This window comes from Zonotrichia leucophrys, chromosome 15, assembly GCF_028769735.1.
Source record: "Zonotrichia leucophrys gambelii isolate GWCS_2022_RI chromosome 15, RI_Zleu_2.0, whole genome shotgun sequence".
Taxonomy (NCBI): Eukaryota; Metazoa; Chordata; class Aves; order Passeriformes; family Passerellidae; genus Zonotrichia; species Zonotrichia leucophrys.
In genome coordinates, this window is record NC_088185.1 from 1,980,190 (window position 1) to 2,008,019 (window position 27,830).

At 45.2% G+C, this 27,830-nt stretch overlaps 1 long non-coding RNA gene across 1 annotated transcript in view; it reads left to right on the forward strand.

The window, feature by feature from the left end:
* Positions 1 to 27,830, forward strand: part of LOC135454749 (uncharacterized) — a 71,000-nt gene that overhangs the window by 16,980 nt on the left and 26,190 nt on the right. Inside the window, exons 3-4 of the long non-coding RNA XR_010442193.1 lie at positions 13,367 to 13,573; positions 23,547 to 23,622. This is a non-coding gene — a long non-coding RNA (uncharacterized LOC135454749). The remainder of the gene's footprint in view (positions 1 to 13,366; positions 13,574 to 23,546; positions 23,623 to 27,830) is intronic.

Below are 27,830 nucleotides of genomic sequence, written 5' to 3' on the forward strand. Positions count from 1 at the left end.
AGAAACATTCTGGGCTGTGAGCTGGAGCTGCAGAGCTGCCCTGAGATCTTTTCAAAAGTCTGTCTCTGGCTTCTCTGATCACAGGGCTGTGCAGGGCCTGTCTTCAACTCAGATTCCCACACAGAAACTGACCTGCACACTCCCCTTGCTGGGTTTGGACATCTCTGCTTTCTTGATTTTAAAAATGCTCTTTAGAGCAAAAAACCCTAACAATGTTGTCTTTTCTCCTGTTCCATGGACAGACACGGTGCAAGCAGAGTAAGCTTGAATTGCACCACACTTGCTGCTCACCAGCTGGCCAGGGGAGAACAGTGCTTGCCTCTGTCTGGGCTGTGGGGCTGGAAAGGTGAGGCTAGCAGCAGGAGGCAAGACAAATACGAGCCTGTTTTTGATTTGCCATCTGACCCCTGCCAGCTCAGAGCACCCTGTCTGTAATCATGACCTAAATTAAGCCCAAATGCCATGAGCAAGGCTGTTGCTTTCTCTCACAATGCAAGTGTTTCCAGGTACCTAGCCAGAGATTTAGAATCCAGCACTAATTACATTCTTGTTTGTGTCTGCTGTCATGCTGATTTGGGCTTTCTGTGGTTTGTTAAGTCCAGGAGCGTGCCTGGCCCTTTGTGCTGCCAGCCTGTGTGTGGAGACAGCAAGGGGCATCCGTGGCTGACAGCTTAGCAAGCTGCTGCAGGAAACCTGCTGGGCTGGGCTGGCTGTCTTTAGTAGCCCAAATATCATGGGAGACATTTTGGCTTGTTAAATTCTTGACTGCACAGGTCTGCTGTCCACAGTAGGTTCACTTGAAGGAAATAGCTCTGGCAGCAGCCCAGCAGCAGGAACACTGATTTTCTCTTAAATGTGGAAGGACACAGAGGCTTGGTGTTCCTACCCAGCCAGCTCTTGCCTTGTTGATGGTGGATAGCCAGCATCTTTAGCTGGGCTTAGGTGCAGTGGTTTGGCTGTGAAGCTGGAGATTAGACCCTTGTAAACAAAGTCTGCAGTTGATTACCAGTGATTAGCAGAGCTTCTTCTGTCAGGATACTGGAAGGAGCAGGATGGAATCACAACCTTTGTGATGCCACATGGTTCTGCAATGGCTCTCACAGGCTGGGCTGTGCTGGGGACTCTGCTGGGCAAACCCTTTGTGAGAAGCCCAAGGGCAGGACAAGATTTTATTCTGCATTGCAAAGCCTCTCCCCAGAATACAGGAACAGTTTCTGAAGAAACCCAGCTGGGGGTTTGCAAAACCACTGGCTTCTCTGAGGAGCCAAACTGAGTTTTCACTTGTATGTTCTGTGCTGGCTCCCTCCTGCCACTCTGTGCCAGGTGACACCACCACAGCCAGACCTAGGCTCCCCAAATTGCTGTGGGGGAGAACCCTACTGAAGAGCAGTTCAAAATGTAATACATGCTCTCTTCTACCCTTTGTCTGCTTTCTGTTTCCTCTCTCTGCCAGGAGTTCTTGCAGTCTGTGCTGTGATTGTGACATTGGGGCAGACAATCAGGCAAATCCTTCACACACACACGCTCCGAGCAAACCAGACATCCGGTATTTAGAAATAAACAGCGTAAAGAGATTTGGGAAAGTCACTGTTCATGCCAAGACATTTAAGAGGCATCTTGGTTCAAGCAAAAGCCTCAACTCATTCCCATTTTAATTTTTTTTTCACTTTAACTGTTGAGTTAGTTAGTTCAAACCAAAACTGGATAGTTTCTATTTCCAGATGATCAAAATGAGGTAATCTGTCTTCCACTTACATTCTGAGGTGCTGATTTTCACCTAAATATTTTCTGTCAATGGACAATCATTTTACTGATGGAAAAATGTTTTACGCTAAAGTTTCTACCCATCCCTGGTAATTCACAGAAGTTTAAGCTGGAACTCTTCATCTTAAACTCTTGGTTTCCATTGCTTAAGAAGAACCTCCCTCCTTCACTACCCAGTGCCTGGGTTAGCAGGGATTGGAGGGAGACAGAGGCCATTCAGGAGAGGTGTCAGGTTCCACTGCTGCCTCCTGTCTGCATCACAAAGTGTCACTCGGAAGGCTAAAATCTACAGCCACCATTGCTTACAGACTGGGCACTATTGGTCTGCAGTCCTGGAAATTTGGACCCGATCCAGTCTGGGTTTTGCTGGTTTTTAAGGGTCAGCAGTCATTAAAGGTGACGAGAATCTTGGAGTGAGCCCCAGTTAGCAATCACTAAACACAGGTGTACAGAACTGAAGTTATTTCTTTGTAGCAGCAAAGGGAAAGTATGGCTGCATAGAGCATGTGTCCTGAAATGTGTGCTTAGTTGTGGGATTGTGGTTTGTCTTTGGTCGGGCTGTATATTTTTGAAGTGGAATTGAGGCCAATGGTATATACTTTGTCTTGTGTGTATTCAGATTTATGTGGAATGGATTTGAGAAAATATGACAGATGGGAAATAGATGGATGTTTTTTTCCATGCAGGTTGGCAGTTCTTTTTACCTGCTAGCAGCTTAAATAATAGAAGCTGGGTGATGACCACACATTAACACTTTCTGCTGCTCTGAGTGTTTTTCAAGAAGGGAGCAATTACTTCAAAATCTGCTCTCCTTTTAGTCAGGCCAGTATTCAGAATTTAACTCCTGTTTCAGATTGGTTTCAGTCACCCATTTTTACCTGGCAGATCACTTGCAAAGATGCTCATTGCTAATCAAGACCTAATTTCTGACAGATTTGTGCATATTACATCTCCTCCTCTGTTGGTAAATAGAATTGGGGTTTGGTTTTTAGAAAACATAAGCAGAATCTAGGAAGTTCAGGTTCTGACTGTGTCCGGTGTTCATCAGGGAGAAATTTGGCAATGGTTGCTGTGTGCTGCTGTCATAGCAGAACATCAGGAAATGGAACCACTTTGTTTTGCAGCCCTTGAGGATGTGCTGGCCATGTCTGGGAATGAGGAGAACTTCCCTTGCCCCAGGTGGGGCTGGGGCTGAGTGAAGAGGGAGTCCTCTCCATCCACTGTGGCCAGAGGGCATTGGCAGTTTTGAGAGGATTCAGTTCACTGAGCTGCAGAGAAATGCAGAATGACAGAGATTTTGTACAGTTTCCCTTTTGCAATCTCCCTCTTTCCTAATCCTCCTTCCAGGCCTCTGTGGTGCAGATGGGATTCTGTTCATTGGGCACATGGTACACCATGAAACATCTCCAAAAAACAGAAAAACAGCAGTGTAGGAGAGAAGCACAAAGTGGAGCTCCTGTGGCTCCAGGAATGGTACATTTGTTGCATGCAAGTGTTAAAAGAGATGATGCTGACAAAGTTGTCTCTTGTTCCCTGCGTGCTTTGAGTTAAATTCTGCCAAGGAGGGCTTTTCATCCTGCGAGCTTGGTCTCTTCTGTGGGGCTGTTGGCAGTTATTAAAACACAAAGCTCTTCTTGCCTACAAATCCATGTGCTTGATCTTTCCAGCCCAAATCCTACAAGTAACATGCACTTGTCCCCAGGGCAGCTTGCTCAAATAACCACAGCTCTGCCGGAAAAAGGGCCACTGGAGCCCTAGGGAATTGGGAGGAGAGATTGAACTATTCCCAGCATCCAAAGACCAAGAGGTTCCTTCTTCTTCAGCAAATGTTTTCAGTTCCCACTTGGTGAATTATTGCTAGGGATTTTTTTTTCCCTTCAGTGTTTCCATGAATGTGGTTGAGGCTCTGATCCAGGAAATGGGGGGGGAAAAATCTCTGAAAAATGTATCGCACCATTTCAAAACTCAAGTGGAATTAATTAAATCCAAATTTCAACAGTGTGTCCAAAGTTGAGCTGGGCTCAAGACACACTTCAGAAGGTTTGATTTCAAAACAATCCCTTTGAGCACATGCACATAATTTAGGGAGGTTTCTGTGTATCCAGTGCAAGGCAGGAACAGGGAGCTGCTGGGTACCTGAGCTCAGAGAGAAAAGGTTGTATTTGCAGGCCATCCAGAAAAAAACCTTTTTCTCCCTGATCCAGTTTATCCTAATCCTCTGCTCAGCAAGCTGCAGGCTGGAAAAAGAGTCAGGAAATAATGTTGTGGAAAGGGGAGCCAAACCATTTGAAATGGAGATGCTGTGGCTGCTACACTCACAGTTCTGCTTGCTGGAGAGGTAAAAATAAGTAAAAATAGCTAAGGAACAGTAGAGAGAAAGTGTCCAGGACATCAGGCTTGGGCTGAAACAAAAGAGTTTGGGAATGAAAACTTTTCTGAACAGCTCCACCCCTGAAAGGGAGGTTACCTTGGGGAGTTCGAGTGCTTCCATCCTTTTATCTGTTAAATTAAGATAATATAATTTACTGCCCCAGAGAAAACATGATGGATTTTAAAAAACAGTGCTAGTAGGCTGGAGCTTTCTCAGATGTTTTTTCACATGCCAAATTCTTTCCTCATTTTCATGCATGTGTCCCAACTAGCTATAAGAGAGTTACACATGGGTCAGTGAGGAGTAGAACAGTCTCTTTAAAGTAGTATTTAACAGATTCTTTCTGTCATGCCTGTTCCCTGTTTTTTCACTCATTGTGGAGGAAACTAGCATGTCTCATTTACTCTTGACTTGTGGTAGTGACCTGGGAGAAAGCTGATGGGGAGGACTCCTGCATGAAAGATCAATTGTGCCTATTTAGTCTCTGCAGATGGGAAAATTTTGCATTTTGAGCCTGAAAATGGGGGCGGTTCTACCTCATTTCTGCCAAGCAGCAACACATGTTGTCGATATTTTTCCTGCAGATCTTCTGCCTGGGCAGGGATGATGTGGGTACATGTTCTGATGTGGCTGTATTTCTGTGGAAATATATCTATACCTATACACACATCTGTGTGTGTGTGGCTGTATATTTTGGTGGAATTTCAGGTGCACTGTGAGTTGATGAACTGTGTTGCAGGTGAGAGCAGAAGCATTTCTGTCAGCCACTGTTTGGGAGGAGGGACACAGCAGACCCTGCTGTACACTGAGTTTTACAGACTTTAACCTCATCACTACAAGAACAGGTATCTGTAGGTCAGCACCACCTGTTGCTGCAGGTGTACCTTGAAATACTGGGCAGTATTTTGGATAGGGATTCCATTGCCTTAGCAGGCTGAGAATCCCAGAGTCATGCTTGAACCCTGCAATTAAAGGGCTCTGACAGGTCTGGGAATCTATCTTGTTGAACTCTGCTGCTAGACCTGCTGGTACAACAGGGATATTGAAGGATGAGACGAGTCCATTTGTTTCAAAGACCTCCCAGCCAGATGTTAGCCCTGCTGTATTGCATATGGCTTTCTTCAGGCACAGAGTCAACACTGAAACCCGAGCCAGCTGATAACAAGGGCAGCAAGCCCCAGCGGGGTCTGTGTGGCATTACCCATCCGCCTTTTCCTGGCAGCTCCAACACTGGAAACACATTCACAGTGTGCCTCAGTGGAAGCTGAGGAGCTCGACCATCACAAAGGCCACACAAACATTTCTCCCTTTGAAATGGCTACTGACAGCCTGTTTGATGCTCCAAGTCTTCTGTGAGTAAATGGCATATCAGAAATTAATTTCCTCCTGCTTCCTTCTGTATTCCATCAGCAGTATTGGAAGTCACATTGCCCGTTACTTCATGGCAGCAGCATGACCTGAAACAACATAATTAAATTACCTAGACACTCCTTTCCCAAATCCAAGCTGAAGAATTATTTTTTTTCTACTACCTGCTGAATCTCCTACTTTTCAGTTTGCTGAGGCCTCTTCTGTTAGTTGGCCCATGTGGGTCCTCCATCCCTTTGTCCTTGTATCCTCCAGCTTGTTTCCTTGCAGGTTTTTCATGTCTTTCAGAGGTAAAAAGGAAAGGTAGGAAATTATATAAGTATAAAAATACAATAGTTTCATGTTCCTGTTCAACTGCTCCTGGGATGCTTTCACATGTGGCAAACATACCCAGACAATTAATCTTGTGCACCCACAGGGTGTAACTGTAAAACAGTGCATGACAGATGAAGATGTATCTTCCTTCCCTATTGTGCTGTGTTTGGGGGATTTTTTGGAACCTCTGCTTTTGCTGTGTCAGGGCCAGTTACCCCATCTGGACCCCTGGGCAAATTTTAGTTGATGTGATAAAAGCAGATCCTCTGTATCTTATTAAAATTATATATTAGGGCATACATTCATTTTCCCTTCTGTTCATTTTTCCTTTTTTTGGAATGGAGAAGTAGCCAAAATCAGAAGAAACTCCTGGGCATGGAAGAAGGGTGGGAGAGAAATGACTCACAGCACTCTTGTTCTAGAGGGGGCTAAGCTGAAGTGTCAGTGGTGAGAAGGAGCAGGTAACAACCAGCCCATCTGAGAGGGCTCTCCAGGGCAAGAAGTGCTGAACCATTTAGGTGGCTGCACTGCTAAATGGGTCCTGCCTTCCCCGAGTGTCCTTGTGCCAGGGTGGAGCGCTCTGGGAAACCCAGCTAATGAGCACATGCTGCTGCTCCAAGTGCTGGAGGCAGGAAGGCTCCAAGTACAGGAGCAGGGGCTGCTCACTCGTGTGTCTCTTCTGTCTGAGCTGATGAGTTCACAGGGCTGCTCCCCTGCAGCTCTGGAATCTTGTTATGCTGTCATCTCTGTCATTCTTTGTGCATCTCAAAGTTTTCTGCATTCTCCCCAGTACATCCTCAATTCCTCTGCATTTATTCTATCCAGGTTTGCTATTTATATGGATGGGGTTTGGTTTCTGTGCAGAAGGCCCTGTGGACATTAATCCTTTGGGGACATACTAGATGGTCACTCCAATTTGAACCTGACTTTGGGATAAGCTCCTTGTGCCAATTACAGACCTGTGTCCCACAGGGAGAGAGAGCTGTGGGCAAAGGGAAGCAGCAGCACAGTGGTCTGGGGTTTGTTTAATGTGTTTGTCCACCTTGGATGGGCTTGTGCCCAGTGCAATCCATGTAAGAGCACCATCCCCCAGCATCTGATTCTTTCTCACACACTCATCCAGGGTTTTCCAGACCCACCTCTCTGGGAAACAGCCAGCCTGAGAGAAGAGACCTCAGCAGGCAGCAAGGATCCAGGCAACAGGCACTGCTGCTTAGGCAATAGGCAAACATTGTAGTAAATAACATGTGTAGCTTTGTTATTAAGCTTGATCTTGTTAGGGGGGCAATAAATGTTCTCTGTGATCATTTTTCTTGTAGAATATCAACACAGGATAAAATTGTGGCTCTGGCTTTGCTCTTCCTGCTCATTAGAGCTCCATGCTGCTTCATGCCATGGCCTCAATCTGTTGCTGTTTGCCTTGACAGCTGCATGTCCCCAATTTCCTTCAGACTCATTTTGCTCATGATAATGCTGGCAGTTCTTGGGTTTTTCATGTCCCTTCCCCCCTGCCCATTCTTGCTTTTACAAAGGCAACTTAGCAGCAAATTGTGCTTAATTTAAAAGGGATGGTTTGGGTAAGATACCTGTTTGCTGGAAACCAAAATCAGGGACATCTGGCATTCATTGGCTTTTAAAAGCAAAGAAATGACACAACTAAAACGCAGATACAGAGCATTTCCAGCTACTTGGGGGGGAGGGGTGTTGTTTTAGTAAATTGAACTCAGATAGATTTGTTCTACTTGCTTCTAGCTGTTGATCTGGGTATAGTCTGGACTGAACCACTTGTTTAATTATATACCACTAAAAAACTAGCTTTGCTTCATAATGTGCCCCGTTTTTTGGTGTTTTTTTGGTCTCTGTTCATCTGCACAGGATGGTTGCTTTAAGGCCTGAAAATTCTTTTAGATCCATTCCCTGACTCACCAAACTCTACCTTTCCACCGGAATGAGCTTTTGTATCATATCCAGAGCCAGGTACCTGCTCTGTGCCTGGGGGCACTCCAGCCTCCCTTCCAATTTCTAGGCTGATTTACAATGGAGGAGCCAGAGAATCCCTTGGTTTGATTTGCTGGGCATACAGGTGGGAGTGAGAGACACTTCCCAGAGCTGGCCAGTGATGCACAGGAGCTGAGTGGTGCCCTGCTAGCCTGGAGGCAGCTGAAGCAATCCCATCTCATCAGTAGCCGTAAAACAAAAAACAGCCCATTCTGACACTACAAAACAGTAGAGCTTTATTTTAACTCAAAGAGAATAAATGAGTCTTTGGCATTATGTGGGGAGAGGAGGCTGTGCTTCTTGCTGCCAGTAGTGCATAATTTCTAACTCAAGAAGGAGCAGCAAGGCAGATCAGGCATGAACCCAAAAAAATCCTGGCTTTGCCCATGGAGAGAGTGAGAAGTTGGATCCTCTAGAACAGAGGCTACTTTATGAGGAGTGAGAAACTGGGCCACACACAAGCTGGGTATGCGGGGGTAGCAGGGCACTGCTGTGTTTTTGCTGAGGGATCCCCAGGCAGGTCAGCCTGGGCCATACAGCCCCTGTCCCAGCAAGCAGCAGATCCCTCTGCTCTGACAGGGTTTGTGTCAGCTGCCTCAGACTCCCCACACCTCCCCACTGCTGGCAGTGCAGGAGTCTGGACCTGTATGAAACCAGAATTTTATGAAGGGCAGAAGAATAACTCTCCCCACATTTCACTCACTTCCCTATTTGTCATTTCTGGCTGAATCCTTCACTCCTGCTGGATCTTCCCCTGGGAAGTGATTGAAAGAGCTTCAACAGTTTAATCCAAATTGCCCTCCAGTTCCCTGGTGATGCAATTAATTGAAAGCAGGATTTTTACATCTCTGTTCTGCTTAAAAGTATCCCCTGGCCATCAGGCTCTCCTGCTATGAGAGCTAAGAGTCACTGTGCTGGCAGCCACATCCAGTATGAGCCTGGATTTCTAAGGGGATAATCCAGGAAGACATCAGGTCCCCCTGTGTGGCAGTCCCAGCCATAATCAGCCTCTCTCACAGTTGTGGGCTATTGCAGTTCAGCATCAGGGGTAATTTCTTACAGCATTGAAGCTTGCAGTAGCAGATTTAAACCTTTTTCCCCACAGTAATCTGCAGTGGGAGAAGCCTCCAGTGCCTCCCCATGATGGATTTTCTTTTGAGAATTTCTATGGATCTGCTCCCCTTGCCACAGAATTAATCACACTTAGACATAGAAAAGAGCTAGAGAGAATGTGCTGAAATGCAGCAAATTCCATGTGAAAATATAATGTCTGATATTGGCAAACTCTAAGGAGACATAACTTGAATGAGCACAATTCTGAGAGCTGGGTGGAATAGGCAGAGCCTGGGATGAGAGAGAGCGAGGCTGTGGGACAGTGTGCCTCAGTTTGCCTGTTTGACACGTGAGGAAGAGGAGAAAAAGGACTGGAGAGCTGAGGGCTCTGATTCCTATTCCCTGTCAGAATTAGCTGTGAACAGGATAGGGAGAGGTTTAAGAATTTGGTTTAAGAATTTGGCCCCAAGTTCTGACCGGCAGCTCCTCCTGCCCACGCGACCCTCGGCGGTGAGAGCAGACTGTGGCAGACAATTTGCAGGTGGACTCTGAGCCAAGGCTGAGCCCCAGTTTGGCTGCTCTTCCTTACGAAAGGGAAGGCATGTTTTGGTTTTCCTGGGCTGTCTGCAGAGCCTCTCTCTCTCTCCAGTCTGGGATAGGTGCCAGCCACTTCCAGTGCCTTTTCCCAGTGAGTTTAATAACTCTACTTCCTTCATCCTGTCTTGAGCTCTCAAAATAGCATCCTCAGGTATGACATGACACACGCTATTGCCCTGCTGTCTGCTGCAGACAGTGTCCTCTTTCTTTCTGCTTATCCCTGCTTCAGTCTATACATAGTCCTTGGGACTGGCATCCTTTGTCATGTTACAGATGCCAGAGGGACTTGGGGATAAGAGGAGGCAACTCCTGCTGAGAGCACTGGAGTGTGCTGTGGAGTGCTAATTCCCACAGCACTAGGACACATTTTGGCATCTTAATTTAATTTATGCTTTGGTGTTGGAGCACAGCACATCCCACAACACCTGGGTTTGACCTGAGGTGGGAGACCCCATCCTTTTAGGCCCCCTGAAAATGGTGGGTTTGTGCAGACTATGAAGCAGTGATCACAAATCTTCCTTCTCTGTTTAACCACCGAGTTTTAGCAAAGCCAAAACTCCTGAGCATGAGTTCATTAGCCCATTGGAATGGTGCTTCCTTGGCTCCTGACTTCCCTCCAAGGCTCTGGCAGGCAGACACCACCTCTGCTGCCAAGCTAAACCTTGCCATGCTGTGTGATGGGACAGGCTGGGCACACAGCCAGCAATGGGCCCGTTCTCACTCAGCCATTGAACATCCCTGCAGACACGCTGCTTGTGCCAACCTCCATCCTACAGACTTCCATACAGGCTCATATTTCTTTTGAAGCTGCCTTGTCCTTTCATCCACACCTTATGAGGAGAGGCAAACCCATTTTTGCCTCATCCTTCCCCACCAAAAAGCTGTGTCTCCATGCCCCATGGAGGAAGTTAAATGACCCCTTGAAGGGACTGACTGCCATGGGAACAACCTGGCCCAGCCACTGCAGAGCTCATTTGGCTGCTTTGGCTTCTTGCAGGCTCTCCAAAAGACATCTCTCCCCCTCCCTGCTTTGTGCTGCTGCCAAGTGAGCTGTGCTGTGCTGCGTCCCTGATCTTTTCTGACATTAATTACCCTTTCCTGGCTCAGGCTGCCCTGTTTGTGGCCAGGAAACCAAACTCACTTGCGCCTGGAAGCAGAGCAGGAGGGAAGAGAGAGTGCCTGCTTCCTTGGATGGCCAACTGGAATAAGCAGGTGTCTCTGAGCCCTTCCCACCCCAGGGAGAGCTGATAGAAGGCTTTGCCCATTGCAGCCCAGGCTGGATCCAGCCAAGTGCTGAGCACCTGCTCTGCCTGCTGGAGTCTCTGGGAGTGAGGGTAATGGGCCAGCTCTGAATGTGTGCCCAGCATCTCCAGAAATGCACCAGCACAAGTGAGAAACAGCAGGAGGAGTAAACCCTGGAGGCCACCCATCTTCTTTGACAGGTGGGTTTTTAGGCCACTAATTTAAAAGTTGTTTTCCTCCACTTCACCTGGGTGCCTGTGGCTTCCTCCCTGTTCCCTCTGAAGAGCTCTACTGCAGTAAGTGACACCAGTGGGGAGCACAGGGTCCCAGCTCCTCCTGTACAGCCTGTGGCAGTGACAACCCAAGGGTGGATGCTTCTCTAAGACACCCCTGAAGACTTTCCTGGCACCAGCCACATGCTCAGTGCCACCCACTTTCCCAGGGTGACAGTGTTCCTGTGCAACCAGAGCTCGGCTGGCAGAACTGAGTGCTCTGAGCTGCTGCTGAGGGTGTGCAGTTCTGCTGCTGGGCTTTTGGAGACTGCCCCCAGCCTAAGTCAGGAGCAAGAGGCTAAGTCAGGGAAAGGTAAACACAGACACAGTGTTGTTCCTGACACTTTCACGGCGCTCTGAAGTTCCCATCACACACCCAAATGAAACAGCAGCACTTGGAGAGTTTCACTGGCAACTCCCCAGTTACAAATTCATAGTCTCTATTAACTCCTGAGCTATAAACAGAGAGAAAGGAAAATCCATACTTTCCTTGAAAAGAGCAGCAGCGTTTCTCAAAAGGAGCCTGTGTGTGTTTGCCACATCTTTGAGCCTGCGTCCAACATAAAGGGACCCACGAGCAGAGTTATTTCTAAAATACAGCACCATCTAGTGCTGCACTGCAGCAGGTCACCCACCCCGTGTCCCCACCCGGCACCCGCAGCACCGGGTCCTCTCCTCTCTGTCCCTCCCCAGACTCCCTGCCTTTTGGGACTGGGGTTTGATTTGGTTCGTGTGTCAGATGCCAGTGGGTTGTCTAAGGGCTGCTTCAAAAAAAATCTCTTTGTGCCTCTGTGTACTTGCAGCGTTCCAGCAGCCTCTTGCATAATTCATGGAGAAATTCTGTTAAAACTTTGTCCAAACCCCAAATCATATGTGAAATGCAGCTGGAAACCATCTTTGTAGATTTGAGCCATTGCAAACATCCCTTCCCCCTGCTCCACCACACCTTTTATTCCTGTGTGTTAAAGCCAGGCAAAATTTCTAGTTGAGCAGAAATGCTGGGGCTGAGTGACACAAATACAGCTGTTTTTCTAGGCAGTGGCTGTATCCCTGTGCTCTGCAGAACCATAGAGGGTGATGTGCTATTGCTGAGGGTCCAAAGGGGTAAGAAAGATATTATCAGCAAGTTAAAATTTGCAGTTTAAAGCATTATGTTTTCACTGGAAAATGAACTTCACGAGGCTTGAAAACTGCTGATCTGGAGTGTCTATGGGATAAAAGAGGGATTAAAGGGGATTTAAAATGCTGCAAACACAGTTTGGTAGGTGTAGAAGTTGTTTGGCCAAAAGCAGAGCTGGCTGATTATTATGGAGTTAATTTCACCTACGATAGTATGATGCTATCCCATCATAAATAAACAATCTGAAATTGATTGGCTTTTTCCCATACGTAAAATTCAAGGGTTCAGATTAAAACCAAATTCTCTTCAAGTTATATCCAGGATTCATGTATGTGGTTTAGCTGTGTAACGTGGTACTAAGAGCTCCTGTAAATTAGATTATTCTTTATATCAAAGCAACTTTACACTGCCCTCCCCTTGCAAACCCAGGCACTATGAGGTAAAACCCTTGAGCTGTAGGAGCATGGAGGAGAAGCTGGTGGGCCAGGAAATGCTTGCAGTGGTGCTGTGGGATTGACTCCTGCAGTACAGACAGGTTTCCTCCTGCTTTTCCAGGGAGAAGGAATGCTGTATGAAGAAAGTGCAGTCTGGCCATAGCTTTGTCTGATGTAACTATGGGTAGGAGGTGGGATGGAAAATGTTTCTTCTGTGGTAACCAATACCACAATGGGGAGGATGCCTGAGAAACTCGTTTCTTTCACAAGCAAGTGCCTGATACCTTTTCCCACATTTATTTGTGGGAAATTTACCCCAAGGAAAACATATTGTTTCTTTGCACCAGGCTTTGTTATTTTCACTTTCCCAGAGGATGCAGCCAACATCAGCATAAAGTTGTGAGAATTTGGAAGCAGAACTGCTTGCTGTGTGCATAAGGGGACAGTTTCCTTGTGACACCAACAGAATCAAAACTGCAAAGTTTCTATTTTGGAGCCAGCCCTGATGGCAGTAAAAATTGTCTTTTTCAAGTCTTTTATTTATTGAAGCACAAAAGCCAGCAGTGTAGGAACTTGCTTTCCATGGCTCACAGCAAAGGGAGGGTTGGGGGATTGTGGTGGGCCAGTTCTCAGGCACAGCTGTGCTGAGACTCCAGGAGGTTCTGCTTTTGGGTACCCAGGCCACAGTCAGGAATGGTGGAGCCTTGGAAATCCACATGGCCAAAGCATTGTGCTACTCAGCCATCAGGAAACCCATTTGGCAGGTGCTGTGGCCTTTGGTCTTACTTCCACATGTCAAATGTCCTCTCTTGCTGACGTTTTGCACAAGCAGGAGCTGCTGCCTCACAATGGAGCAATGCAGTGTCTGCCCAGCAGCATCCTGCCCTGGAGGAGAGAAGTTCCCAGACCCTGCCAAGTATCAACATCAAGAACGTGTCCCACGGAGACAAGGCCACACAGCAGCTTCCCTGTGTCAGCATTCCCACTGAGCCCTTCCAACAGGCAGCCCGAATTCCCTGCTCACACACACAGAGTTATGGTAAGCTAATATTCAAATGAAAACATTGGAAAATTCACCTTTATGTACCTCTCCTTGGCAGTGTCTTAGCCTTTCCTGGGTCAGCATGGGACTGTTGCCTCTCTTTGCTTCTAGACCTTTTATTTTTCCCTTTGCCAACCTAATTATGAGTGTCCCAGCTGAGAGACTTTTCCATTTCCTTCATTTGCTAGGCAACCAAATGTCTGTACATTTCCATAGGGGTCTGTAAACATCTCATGGTACATTCTTCTAATTAGAAAACAATGTCTGTAGTTGTGTTTACATTGCTATGCTTATTAGGAAGAAAATGCTGGGCTGGTTTTGTGTTATGTGCAACCTGAGATTGTACATTTGTGTGCTGTTTGGAGGAGTATTTAATTGGTTTTTAAGAAATGTATCTTGGGGGTTTCTTTGTTTCTGAATCAACACAGACAGAGAGTTTACAGCTAGTTATTGTATGAAATTACAGATCACATGTTCCTGTGAACTTTCCTTAAGTTTATTCAACTCAAAAAATGCAAGTTGAGTTAAGGAAGAAGAATTGCATGGCTTTAGCAATGAGCCATCTCCTTGGGAGGCACTACTTGTGATCAGGCAGTAAATTTTGGGGCAGTTGGGCAGAACTAGGAACAAATATCTCAAGGTTAATATCTATACAAAGGGGAATCAGAGATTTCCCACACTTCCAAGAGGATTCATAGCACTCTAGAAATATGCAGCAGAAATGCATGAGTGCATCAGTTCTGATCCTCCATATAATACAGGCTGTAGTAATCAAAATCAAATTGCAATTAATGTCCTTTGCACTGAATACGTGTTTGAGAAAAGAGTCCAGTCTGCATCAAAGGTTGCCAGTAGTGAGGAGTTGATTGCTACCTTGGTAAATTGTTCCATTTATTAGAAATGTTCACTTTATTGCTACTCTAAATTCTCACTTCAATCCCCAGCCACCAAATCTGGTTTTGTCTGCCAGAATGAAAAGTCTTTGGTCAGTTTTGTTCCCTGTATTTCTGCTTCAACAGAATATAAGATCACTCTGTAACAAGAAATTGCAGTACTGGATGCTTCTGCTTTAAACTTATTTTGTAACCTTTTAATTCAATTCTTGGCTCTTGCCTGGACCTTTTGCAGTCCATCCATGTCCTGTGAATGGTGAGCCCCAGCACTGTGTGCTGCCAAATCCATCAGTACCAGGTACAAGGCCGGGGAAATTGCTCTTTGTTACTGATGACGTTACAACACCCAGTCACAGAAACGTCTCTTGGAAGGCCATTTTTGGAGACCTGCTCACCATCCCTTGCCTTACAGAGTGAGGCAGATCCTAACTCCCTCTGGTGATCTGGACCTGCCCTTGTTCTCTGGGAGCCACCCCAGGTGGCCAAAGGCTGCAGTGAGGAGGATCACAGCTCCCTAGCAGTCCCCATTGCGACTCACCCTGTGGCTGTGCCCCTCTGCCTGCCCGTGGCAGAAAGAGCCCAATTCAGTGCTAGCCCTTAAGCAAACAGTGCCCCGACCTCCCAGCCAGCAGAGCAGCCCTTCTTGCTTATTTTATTGCCAGCATTTGAACTGCAGCACATTCCAGTTGGGTAAAAAGGCTTCGCTGTCTGGAGCATGCCGGAGTCAGGTGGTGAGCATTCCAAGAGCCAGACAGGATACTCTGCTTCCTGTGGGAGTAAACACTGAGAGTCATGCAAAGCATCCTTCATTCTGGCTGGGCCTCAGCAGCCAGCACAGCCACTGGAGAGGAAGGGACTGCACAGAGAGATTATTCTCTCCTGCCTTAGAGGCTACCTGGACTTCTAATCACATTGAAAACCCTGTATGTTTAAAGGCTGCTCGCTTTGCTGGCAGAGTGTACACCCAGATTTCCCCACACCGTCTGCTGGGAGCTTGCAGCCTCACTCAGGGATCTGCTGTGCAGGAACACAACCAGTGTGATGCTCTGAATCTCCAAAGTTTATATCCAAGACAACACCATGGGATAGCTGAAGAAGCTCTTGGACTTATCCCAAGTCTGCTCCAACATAAACCAAGAGAGAAATGTACTGCTAAAGAACAGTACAGATTTGCCCTAAGTAATTGCACCTCTGGACAGAATTGTTACTACCAGGAGAGGGACAGGACACAGGGTTTGTCCTGTTTTTAAAGAAGTTCAGAAGTCATAAAGAGAATAGCTAAAAGTTTCATCAAGCTTCATAAAGAGTAGAGGCGGAGTTCTTTGGCAGAAACTCCATGATTTATTAAGTCCTCCTCAGCATTCCCATGAAAAGCTAGATTCTTCCCCAAAACTTCATGGAAACCATTTGCTAGGCATCCAAGACACTTTCCCTGGTGGTGTGGCTGTTGACATCTGAACAGACTGGAGCAGATGTTGATGGCATCCTCACTGTTGCATTTTAGAAGCTGCGCCACTCACAGTCTCAAGGCCAGCATGAGTTCCAGACTCTCATAGTGAGGATGAGCACAGGAAAGCCATTGGGATCACAGTAGCCAGCAGGTTCTGCAACAGATGGCTCTAACCTTTCATCATCATCTTCAGGTGTTGTATTTTATGCTATTTTGGAGCCTCCCACTGGAGTGGGCTGGAAGGAAATCAAGCCCTGTCTAGGCATGTTTTAGCTGTGTTTCAAGAAATCCTTTAATTTCCATAAACAAGTGCAGTTGGAAATCTGGCCCTTGACTCTTGTCTGCCTTTATTCCCCATCTGTAAATAGAAATAGCAGCATAATCTGGCTTGCAGGGATATCTGAGGATAGAAATATCCCCACCATGCAGGAGCAGCTCAGTTAAAACAAGTCACAAGGGCCCATGAATCCCAGTATCCACAGCCAGGTCCCAAAAGGATTTTTTCATCACCTCGTGGAAGGAACATTTCAGTTTTCTGACAATCAATAAAAGTGAGATTATATTCTTCAAAAAGCTTTGCCTTTCATACTGATAGCCACAAAGTTCATGGTGCTCAACAGATTTTCCCCAGGCTGGTCTATTATATGTGTTTTCCTAATGGAGAATTCAATATTTTCATTTTTGCTTGCAAAACTGTCTCTACATCAAACTTTGTTTTGATTTTTATAGACTCAAACTCTATTTTTAGGGTTATGTTATTCATTGAGGCTTAAAGCCAGCAGAGTCATCTTGGTAAGTCAGACTTTATGGCTATTTTCATGAGATCAGATGTAACATCAGTCCAGGCTTTTGGAAGGCAGCTGCTTTAGAGCTGCCAGTTAATTTGTGAGAAGATACTGCAGGATATTCTCTGCCTATTGTGCATTTCTTCCCTAACAAAACTAAACTGTGTTCTAATACTTTAATGTCTGGAAGGGTTTTAATATCTCTTCCCTCTTGTCTAGCAGCATTTTAAGTAAAGAACCAGATATGGTACCTTTTCAACAGAAGAGATAATAGCTTAAAAACACTCTGATTTTATTTCTTTTTAGTGTATCCAGCTGATCTATTGATCTGTGCTTCAACAATTGCTTTATTTATTGACCATGCAGTATTTTTAAAGTATTTTACTGCTTCTACAGCATAAGCAGAGATCTTTGGAGAGAAGAAAGCTTGGGGGGAATGTTTTGAGTGTTGTGTCCTGCAGTGCTCTCTGTCTACTGAGGTTTTCATCATAAATCCCGGTGATATAATTCCATTTCCTAGAAATGTTCTTTTGCAGATTCCAGGTTTTTTCACCAACACCAGTTGTCTGCAGTATCCCAGTGAGAAGAGTATTTACATGGTAGTTTCAGCATGGCAAAAACGAGGTGCTGGAGGGAGGCTCTGCCAGAGCCTGGAGGGCAGCAGTAATGAGTGTGGATTTCCCTGAAGTGATTCCTCCAGGGAGAAGCAATCACAGATGGGTGGTTTTCTTTTTTGCAATACTCTCTTTTCCAGGATCTTTTTCCCCAGGCAGGCAGCTTGCAGTGGTGGTCCCAAACTTCTCTATGAGATACCTGTGGGTTAGGAGACTTGGCACAAACCCCTATCAAACACCAACTGCTGCCACACACCCTCTTCCCTGGTTTGTTATCTTGGCAAGCCCCTCACTTTGTATATCTGACCATTCCTTGCAGGTTGTTTCATTCTCCATTTGCCCTAATGTTCTTTCTATGCTGTCTAAGTTGAGCTGAAGATCTGGAGAAGAAATTCATGGTGGTGTGTGATTAGCTGTGCCAGTAGCAATTGTTATGGCCTGCAGTGGGTTCTGACATCTGTTCCAAAAAGCAAAGCTGTTTTTCCTTCAGAAGCTCTCACATTACTCCAAATAGCCACATCCTTTCAAAACATGCTCCTGTGCAGTTCATGCTCTCCTCTGGAAACCACTGAAATCCATTCTTTGCCTGTTGAGGGACAAACAAGGCATGTAATCAAGTATTTGTAGAAACAGTAATAAGTACTCAACAGCTTTTGAATCTTATTAACTTCATACTTAATTGAATAAACACCAAATTTCTAATTATTGCCAAAACTCACAGACTGGAAGCTTTCGAACTTTCTTATAAATTACAGTGCTGCTATAGCACAGATTTATATTAAAGTTTCTTCAATGGTTAAAAAAAAAGAAACCTACCTGTCCTGAAATGGAACATGTGAAATTAATCTATTCCAATTCCTTTTGCATTATTCTCTTCCTAAGCTGAAAACCTAACTTATCTGCATCTGATCAAGTGCCAGTAATGATAGTCTGTAAGCAAAAACTTACCCAAATTCCTGGCGTGTTTTCGTTTCAAGATAACCAAGTACAGATTTCCAGGGTGTTTCTGTAACTGATTTTGTGTTTGGTGTATATTTATAGGATATTTCTCTCATACGAGAGAAGAGAGGGCGATTCAGAGTTTGGGTTTGCACCTGAATTACTGGTGTTGGCATTTACTTCCCAGTCATTTACTTTCAGCTGTGGGAAGATTATTGACAGGCTTGACAAGGACTGGACAAACCTTTCACCTGGACACCAGGACATTCTGTGCTCTGGGACTTTGCTGTCCTGTTCAGCCCTTCCCATGGTGGCCTGGATTCAGTCTGGCTGGGTGCTGTGTGCTGCGTGTGTTTGAGAGAGTGAATCTCAAACTCCTTGAAGTGTCCAGCTAAGCCAGCAGAAGGCACAGCTGTTTATACTTTTATCTTGCTGTTTTCTTTTGCTTTGGGGTCAATCTTAAAATGAAATCTGCCTTGAGAAGCAGAGGGTAATGTGGGAGCCTTTCTGGTTCTGCACTTACTGGAATAGGTACAATCATTCACATTTTGACCAAAACTCAGTGAAATAGCAGAATATTTTCTAGACAGCTGCCATGTCTAATCACACTTATTTGTGTTTAAATTCTGACGTATGGTTCCCATTTCTGAGAAGCCTTCATGCTATTTAATGGATACAACATTATTTTAAAATTGTGGACACAAGCAGAAACACTGCTTGACATTAGACTGATTCTGAAACAAGGTAACCCTATTTAGAGTTAATTATGACCCCTTGAGGGGAGCTGGCATAAGAAGCCCTGAGAATATTTGCAAAATTGGGATGTTAGTCCAAGGAACATTTATTGGGCTTGAAATAAGCCTGCATCTTTTTTTCTCTCTTTTTCTTTTTTTTTTTTTTTTTTTTGGTGTCAGTTTGAGAGGAACAAGTATAATTGAATTGGCAAAGCGCTCTCTCTGACATTGATTTTTACAACAACTTTACCTTTTAGACAAAGTCTCACATGTTATTGATTTGAAAATTCATTGTGAATGTTTTAAGGTCTGGTTTTTGTCTTCTCTGGGGAAGACAAAGAACAACACACAAAACAGTGCAGTGCAAGGTACAGGTCAGGAGCAGAACAGTACAGGCAACATTTTCTTGTTTTCAAACCAATGTTTGACTTTCCAGAGTTTGTTGTTCCTCTTGACTTATTTCTGCATCTGTGACAGTTATGACAGGAGCACAAGCCATCTCTAAATTCATTTATGTGTGCGCCCATGCCCACACAGAGCTCCACTCTTCAGATGTCAGAAAACTCTCTTAAGGGGAGGAAAAATAGCAAGACATTTTTGGAAAATAGTCCCTTCCTTTTGGATTTAATTAGTGGTGCTCAATTACACAAAGGCATTATGATTGTATGAACAGAAAGACCCCATGACTCTTCTGAGGGGTCTTGCACCAGAGGAAACCACATCTACAGGGCAGGCACATTTCCCTAGGGACTGAGAGTACTCAGCTCTTGGAGATGCATTTACACTTTGTCTTTCTTAAGTGTTTGTTGTCTCTGCTGCCATATTTCCCCTCTGGTTTTTTTTCCAGACAATGCTAAATGTCACAAGACAGATGCTGTTTAGGTAGGCATTAGGATATGGCTTGCCTGAAAGCTATTCAGTAATTCCTGAATTTGAATCATTCATTTTCTGAAGTAACACTTCTCCATGCAGTGAATCACTTGTGACTCCTAACCTTGTGACTGGGACCCCAGGATGGACCAACTCAGACACTCTGCAGCCTTCCCTGAGTAGCACAGCCCTGTCTCATGTTCCCATTGCCCCCCTGCTCACATTTGTGGTGTTTCAGAGCTGTGTCATGTTGCACGGGCAGCCAAGGGACAGTGCGGTGAGAATGAGTCTTTGTGCATTGGGGAGGTATGACATTCTGAGATCATTTCTCCAGTACAGAGCAAGAATTGATCAGCACATGTGCATCCTGGAAGTGAAGGGGACATCTGGGCTTGAAGAAATCCCTGCAGGCTGTACAAGTGCAAAGGCAATGCCATGCTGCCTCCAGGCCTTGCAGAGCCCACACTGTGTGCTGGGCTTGTACATATATCCTGAGTTTATTCACGCTCTGGAAAGCTGCCCCAGGAATGTCTGCAATCTGGCATGTAGCATATTACAGCTGCATTGCTGAAAGAACCCTCCAGCCAGCAAATCCCAGCCTGCTCCTGCACAAAGGCTCCTCTCTGTAGCTGCAGGCTCAGCTGGGCCGTGGCCTCCCGTGGGCAGATGTTTGCTCACCCTGTGTCTCCATCCCAGCAAGGGCAGGATCTGCAGCCTGTGGGATGTGGCTGTGTGCACCCCCCTGCATCACCTGCAGCATCCTTTGGGCTGAAGGAAAGACCCAGCAGGTGGATAATTCCTCACACACTCCATGGGGATCCTTTCCTCTGCTCCTTAGGTTCACTTGGAGACCTGGTACCCAGTAGACCAAGCAGAACGAAGCCAAACCACATTTCCTTGGTGACTCTTTGCAAGGAGAAACTGCTGCAGTGACTGCCTCAACTCTAGTGTCCATAAAAAATACAGAGGAAAACAACAGAACGTGGCATGAGAAGAAACAGAAGAAAACTGAGCAATGTGGCCTCCCTAATTCACACATCTACCCAGATGTCCAGAGCTAAACTAAGTCCAAAGGACTCCAATGTTGTTTTTTTTTAAGCTGAATAGTTCTTCTCATTAGGGACCAAGGTAATTAATTGCCTTAGCAAGGAATGTCATGCACTGCACCACACTGCTTGCAGAAGCTGCTGATACCCAGAAGCAAAGATAATGCTACATTCTCTATTCTCCACCCTGAGTTCACATCAGTAACAACCCATTAGATCTCAACACTGTTTCCAAGAAATGCGGCTAAAACAGCATTTCTTTGGAGGTAACAAAAATAAATGTGACTCAAAAGAAAGCAATTTACCTAGGAAACTGAGAGCTCCAAGCATCAGCATATCTCAGCTTTCTTGGGATTTTTTTATTTTTATTCTGCATTTCTAAATGGCACAGATTCAGTCCCCGTAGATGGGCCGTGACGGCGCACATCTGGTTTTATGGTTAAGGAAATAGCTGATTGAATCGATACACTCAGCACAGCTGACTGGAGTAAATAAAAGAGGCTTTGAAGGAAGCCTTGTTTTCCCCTGGATGGATGAGTCCATGTTCAGTGCTGCTGCAATTGCCCTGGAGTGTGTGAAGTGACACAAGGGGGAAGAGCTGTCAGTGTATTTCTTCATGAAATGAGCGTGCTTGCTCTCTGTCCATCATAACTTTGGTTTTGTGAGAATACAGCTCTTAAAAACTGCCAGTTGCTTTCTGCCCAACTTGCCACAGTCAGCAAGAGAGGGAGGTGGCAGGCTGGGCCAGGAAAGTGGGACTGACCCATGAGGTTAAATGGTTTCCATCACTGTTATGATCACACCTAATGATTCTGCATGGAGTAATTGTCAAACATGAGCTTCTTTGTTCTCACAAGCCCATGGGAAAGGATGGGGGAAATTGTAGGAGAAATCTGTGTGTCCAGAAGGGTAGCAGAGGGAGGCAGTGGGGGTTCAAACCTGGCAGCAAATCCTGACTCAGTGTAAATGAACTGCAAAACTCTGGTGGAGCCCCAGGGTTTTGGAGGCCACGGGCTCATGTTTCTCTGCTTCAACCTTTTGGGCACAATAGAAGTGTAAAAACATTGGAACAAAAAATCTCAGTCACCTTTTGCAGCACTGGAGCAGCCAGAGAATAGCACCTGAAGAGTTTGTGGGGGTGCACCATGGACCTCTCAGGATGATCTCCTGGGTGGGCAAAGGCCACAAGCACCAGTTTACAGCTCCTTGTCTGCCACATGTGTGTGAGATTCCCACAGAGCAACTGGCTGCCTGTAACCATTCCAAGAACTTACCTTTAAGCTGATAATTGGGGGTAAGACACAGACCTTCTACAAATACCTCAGTTTTATTTGTTGCCTTTGTTCTCCTTGTGCAGACCATACACAGAGTATTTCAGGCCCCTGTTCTCTCTTGAAGCCCATATTGATCACAGCTGGAAAGTTACCATCTTAGGAATGGTTTTTCCCAGGCAGTGGGAAAGTTATTTTCTTAGGCACCTCATTGTCACATCATATTCTGGGGAACTACTTCAGAGCAGGATCTGTTAGCTTTATGACAAATCCCTTTATTTACATGGAGGGATGGCAGTTCTGGGTTTATCCTACTAAAACATTGCAAAGAACAGGCCTGCAAACAAAAATGCTGGTGCAAGATTCATTCTAAGCTATCCCCAGGGCTGTTTATCTCCCAGCTCTCCCTGCTACAGCCCAAATCTCTGCCTACAGATGCAAATTGCACCTTGAGTTTTATCTTCTTTCTGCAGCCAGGTCACCTCTTACTATAAACCCAAGCAAAGGAAATGTAGGTGGTTTGTTTCTAACACCTGGGGGCTTTTGGTGCTCTGTTGCCCTAAAGCAGCACAGATGGGGCTCATTTACCTAAATCTGACCTCTTAAGGAGGGACCTCTTGACTCACTCTCCTGGGTAATTCTACTGCAAAGCTGGAGGTGCTCTCCTAACCCAGGTAGGGTAGGGGCTTCCTTGTGTGCATAATTACACTCCACTTACAAAGGGAACATGAAGAAATACAAATAGAGCTTGGTTTGCATGTGCAGTATGTCTCTACTTTGTGCCATGAGGAGTCTTTGCACTTGAAGTCTGACAGAGAAAGCATCACCTGCTTGCCAGAGGCAGCCCTGCTCCACCAAGGGCTCCTGTCCTGCAGGTGTGAGGCAAAAGCGTCCTTGGGAGCTGAGCTCCTGCGTGGAAGGAACTTGGCCGTGTGTTCTTTGTTTGGAAATGGGTTTGAAGGGGGTTCTCTTCTTAGGTATTGCTTTTAAGCACTGCCATTAGTAGCTGAAGTGTTGCTGAGTGTTTAGGGGGTGATGGAGGCTACCTGGAGGCTCAGTAGGAGAGGAGTTGGTGTCCTATGGGCTCTGCTGGGAGTCCCACTGGAACCTGTGGAACTTGTGCTCCTTGGTACCTACCAGGCTGGGCAGGCTTCTCTCAGCTCTGCCAGCCATGGAGACTGGACTGTCAGAGAAGCAATTCATTATTAAAGGACATGAAAAGCTCCAGAAATAATAGAGCTAACAGGAGAAGATGAGCCTAAACAATGGGTTGCCAGTCCACTGAGGAGTCAGGACTTTATTGAAATGTGCAGGTTGCTGTAGGAATACTGACTTGATGCCATTTAATAATACCTTCTTCTCCTTTAGCAGGTAGCTTGGCTCTGGACAGAGAAATGGAGGAAATATCTGACAGATTCACACCATGGAGAGCAGCGCTTGCTTGGTGAGTGACTTTGGCAGAGGAGGGGTGGTCACTGTCCTCACTGTGGGCTTTGGGGACGTTGGTTTTGGTCTCCTTCCTATGGCCTGCCTGCTGCTAAGCTTTCCCTCTGCATCTCTGCTCAGAGTGCTTGGCCCAGCATTAAGAGAACGTGTCTGCTCTTAATGGAAATTGTGTTTCTGAGTGACATGGAAGGAGTTTTCCAAACTCTGCTAGTGTTTCAGTGCGTGATCTGGAGCAAAACAGGCTGCCCTGCTGCACTCTGATTGATTGCTCCTGAATAAAGTGGACTCTTAATGCCTGTCCACAGGGGCGTTAAGAAATGTAAAAAGTATTTGTAAATTAAAATGCCTGAATGAAAGGCTCTGGTATGTGTAATCATAGAATATCACATTAAGTAGGAAGGCAAATGTCAGGGGAGTTCCTGGCATTCCATGGAGCCTAGCTTGTCTTGCATAAATAGATTTAATAAGCTCTGCTAGAATTGAAGACAGGTTACATTTAAGCATATTTATTGGAATTTACATAAGTATACATCAAAGAGAAAATAATGCAAGCTCTCAGTTACTCTAGTCTAGTTTTTGATAGCTAATACTTCATCCCTTCCAGCATATCATAAAGTTCCTTTTCATGGTCTCAGAAGAGCATAAGGAATTGAGTGAAAGGAGCTGAGTTGTTACTCTGTGTGATGGTGTGGGGGTTCAGGGTAGAACTCTGTCTGTGTTTCATTGGTTTCCTCATGTTCTTGTTATGCCTAACTCTCCAGAACCCTGAGAAAGACCAATGACAATGCCCATCAGAACACTGATATGTGATTTAACCTTTCCATTCAGGACTAAGCAGGGCCCTGGTGAAGGCAGAGCCAGCTGCTCCTTTGGGAGCAGGTGATCACTCAGTGGTCAGTGCAGGGCTGACCAACCACCTTGGCCCTTTGGCTATATGTCATGCTCTCGGTGTGTGTGAGGGCAGAAGATGTGTGCTGTGCACTCAGGAGTCACTAATGAGCAGGAGATGAGGTGGGTTCCTGGTGTCCCAGGGAAGCTGGTGCCAAAGGGACCCTGAGCACAGGTACCTGCATGGACACTGTCCCCAGCAGCCTCTCCTGCTTGCTGAGTGCTGTGTAGGAAGCACTTGCATGTCAGTATTTCTGTCAGAAGAAGAGTCATGAGTCTTTATCTCACTGTAAATGTCCAGGGGCCAATAATTAAATCTTCTTGTGCTAATTCCCCAGATGATAAAATGGGGCTGCTCACCCTGCTCCCCTCTATTTACACAAAGCTTTATCCCTGCTCACAGAGAGTGTTATGCTCCAAGAACCAGCCCTTAATACAACCAGCTTGTACCTCTTGGGTGACCTGGTCTCATCCAAAAAGCCAAGAAGAGCCCTTGGCAGTCCCAGCTGGAACTTAGAGGCCAGGCTGTGGTCAGAAACAAGAGCGTGTTTTGTTCATCCACAGCCAACTCTGCCAGCTGTTTCCACACTTTAGCAAGTGTTTCCTATTCAGACAGAAAATGGTTGATGGGAACTGAACCAGATACAGCCATTCCAGCTACAGCAAAGAGTTACACCCACAGAGAAGGTGAAAAAGATGTCTCCAATGCAGTGTTTACCAAATTACCAGATGTTTGGAATCCCTTAAGTCCTCTAACAGGCCTTTGCAACACAATGTTACTCTTGAGTATCATGGCTCTCCTGAAACAGCATTAAAATGAGCTAATTTTAGCCTTGAATTATGAGATTTTTTCTCTAACAGAAGGTGTCCCTGAGGACATGAGGGTAGATTTTTATTTCCAAAACGTTGCCTTTGTATATTTTAAACGGATCATCTGGATGAAGTTCTAATGGCTGGTTCAGACTGTCTGATTTATAGCAACAGCTGTTCACCTTTGTAAATGTGGAGATTCTTGGAGATACAGAATGCATTCATGAACCTGATATTCCACACCAAGGTCAGGTTTTCTTGCCTCGTTTTTGTACAGGTGTAAATCCAGATAGGCTCCTGTGAAGTCAATGAAATTGTTCCATGAAAGGCACAAAAATCAGAGCTGCAGGAAATGGCAGAGCAGTTATTTCTTTCCAGTGGACTGAATTTTAGAACCCATAGCAATTGGAGGTGATTAAGGTTGAGAAATGTGCCTAAGGAGTGATAGGGTGTTCCTGCTGAGTGATTGGGAAAAATGTGGATTCTTGCATGATGCCTGGGGAGCCATTTCTTCATATGGCTAAAAAAGATGGCAATCAGGGACCCAAAATTAGGAAGTAAAAAAATGAAAGAATAATGAGAGGAGGAGATACCTTGGACCTTTTAAATATTTAATCTCTATATTTCAAAAGTAGGATTCCTACTGCTGAAACTTCCTGCAAAAATTTTCAGTGTTGAACTCTGGAAAAAATAATTGACCATTCTGGGTTAAAAAAAAAAATTAAAACAGCTTTCAGACACCTGTATCAATAGATTTTTTTACATCTTCAGATATTTTTATTATTTTATCTACACTTTGCCAGGAACAAAAAAACCTTCATAATTTCCTGTGACATTTTCATGTTTTGACTGAGCAGATACTTTTGGGGAGCAGATACTTTTGAAAATTTGTAATTCTTTTACAAAAATAAGAGAAATTAAGTTTTCTCAGATATTGTAGAAGCTCCAGCTCAAGGTTGTCTTTGGGGACTTGCTTATGCTTTTTTAGGTGTTGCTGGAGCATTAATATCCAAATGAATAATCAAGGCTATATAACTTTATTATTACCAAACCTGCTGTATTTCACACATTCACACTCTCTTCACCTCCAGCTACTCAATCCATCTCTGTGTCTCCATATAATACTCTTAGAGCTGAGCTGTTGATGCCAGCTCTGATTTAAAATGCCACGATGATTAAGTGTCCTCCATAATCCACTAAATGGAATAAATAACATTATTAATTCAGTATGCAATTATCTGGCTTACAACACTGAGCTTAATATTTAATACAGCGTAATGGACCTGATTTCCAGCTACTAGATGCCTTCCCTTAACTTGCCTCTCCAGTCATCACTGTTGGCTTAAAATATTGTTCCAGCAGCAGGAAAATTCCTCAGTAAAACTGAGGCAGAAATGAGACATGAGGAAGTGCTTTGTGTTCCTGGGGGAGGCTCCAGCCCTGTCAGGAGTGCAGGCGTGGGCTGTGTTGGTGTCATGTCCAAACTGTGGTACCCCAGCCCCGCTCCTGAGTGCACACAAAGCGTTGTTTCCCATTTGGATCGTGGTGGCCACGCGGTCCTGGAGGAGAAACAAGAACAAAAGGTGCCTGAGCTCCGCTGACATTGGTGCAGGTCCCAAAGGATCTGCTGGAGGTAGTGCTGCTCCTTTGGATGGATATTTGTTTGGCAGAGTTGTAATGTGCAATCAAAAAATGGAGTTAAATCAAAGACCTGGGACTCTTCCCAAAATAAAATCAATGGGAAGAATTCACCCTGGTATCTTTTAAGCAGTCTGGATACAAAGCAAATTATTCGGAGCTGGATACTGCCTGCCAAAACCTGCAGCTTTATTCATCTGAAATATTCCAGCGTAGGAAAGGCAATTCAGGACTGTTCTCTGCTTTGTCTGGTTTAGATCTCAAACTCCCAAGGGCAGGGGCTGCCTTGCAATGCTGACACTGGGACCTTAGTGCTGCTCCAGCTCATCCAGTGCAGGGATAATGAAGTGAGCTCCTTGCAGTAATTTGGTCTTGCTCTGTGGGCCTGGACAATAAGCAGTCATTTTAAGACCTTGGAGATTTGGCTTCCAGAATACATGATGATGGATTTTTATAGCCAGTTTTACTGCTGCTGAGTTGTTGTTAGCAGAGGACTAATCTGAATGCATAATATGTGAAAAACACAGTTTATATCACCTGGCAAATTTATGCTTCAGCTTCTCATCCAATCCAGAGCTAGAAACAGGATGATTTGTAGGATCTCCATGGCCAATCACAAGAATTTCTTTGGAAAGGTTCAGAATTCCATCTGAATCAGAGTGGAGGGGTTTTTAAATGCCAGGAGTTTATTTTCTGAGTTGACCTGGATTTGAACAGAACTAGCAATGTAAAGGCAAAAACCAGCTGGAAGTGTAACTGGTAGGAGAACAGAGAAAGCTTCTCAAGGGGATTTTTCTTTTCCTTGAAAACAAGCAAGGAATTAGATATGGTTGCTTCAAATATCTAATGAACAAAGGAGGAAAGCATGAA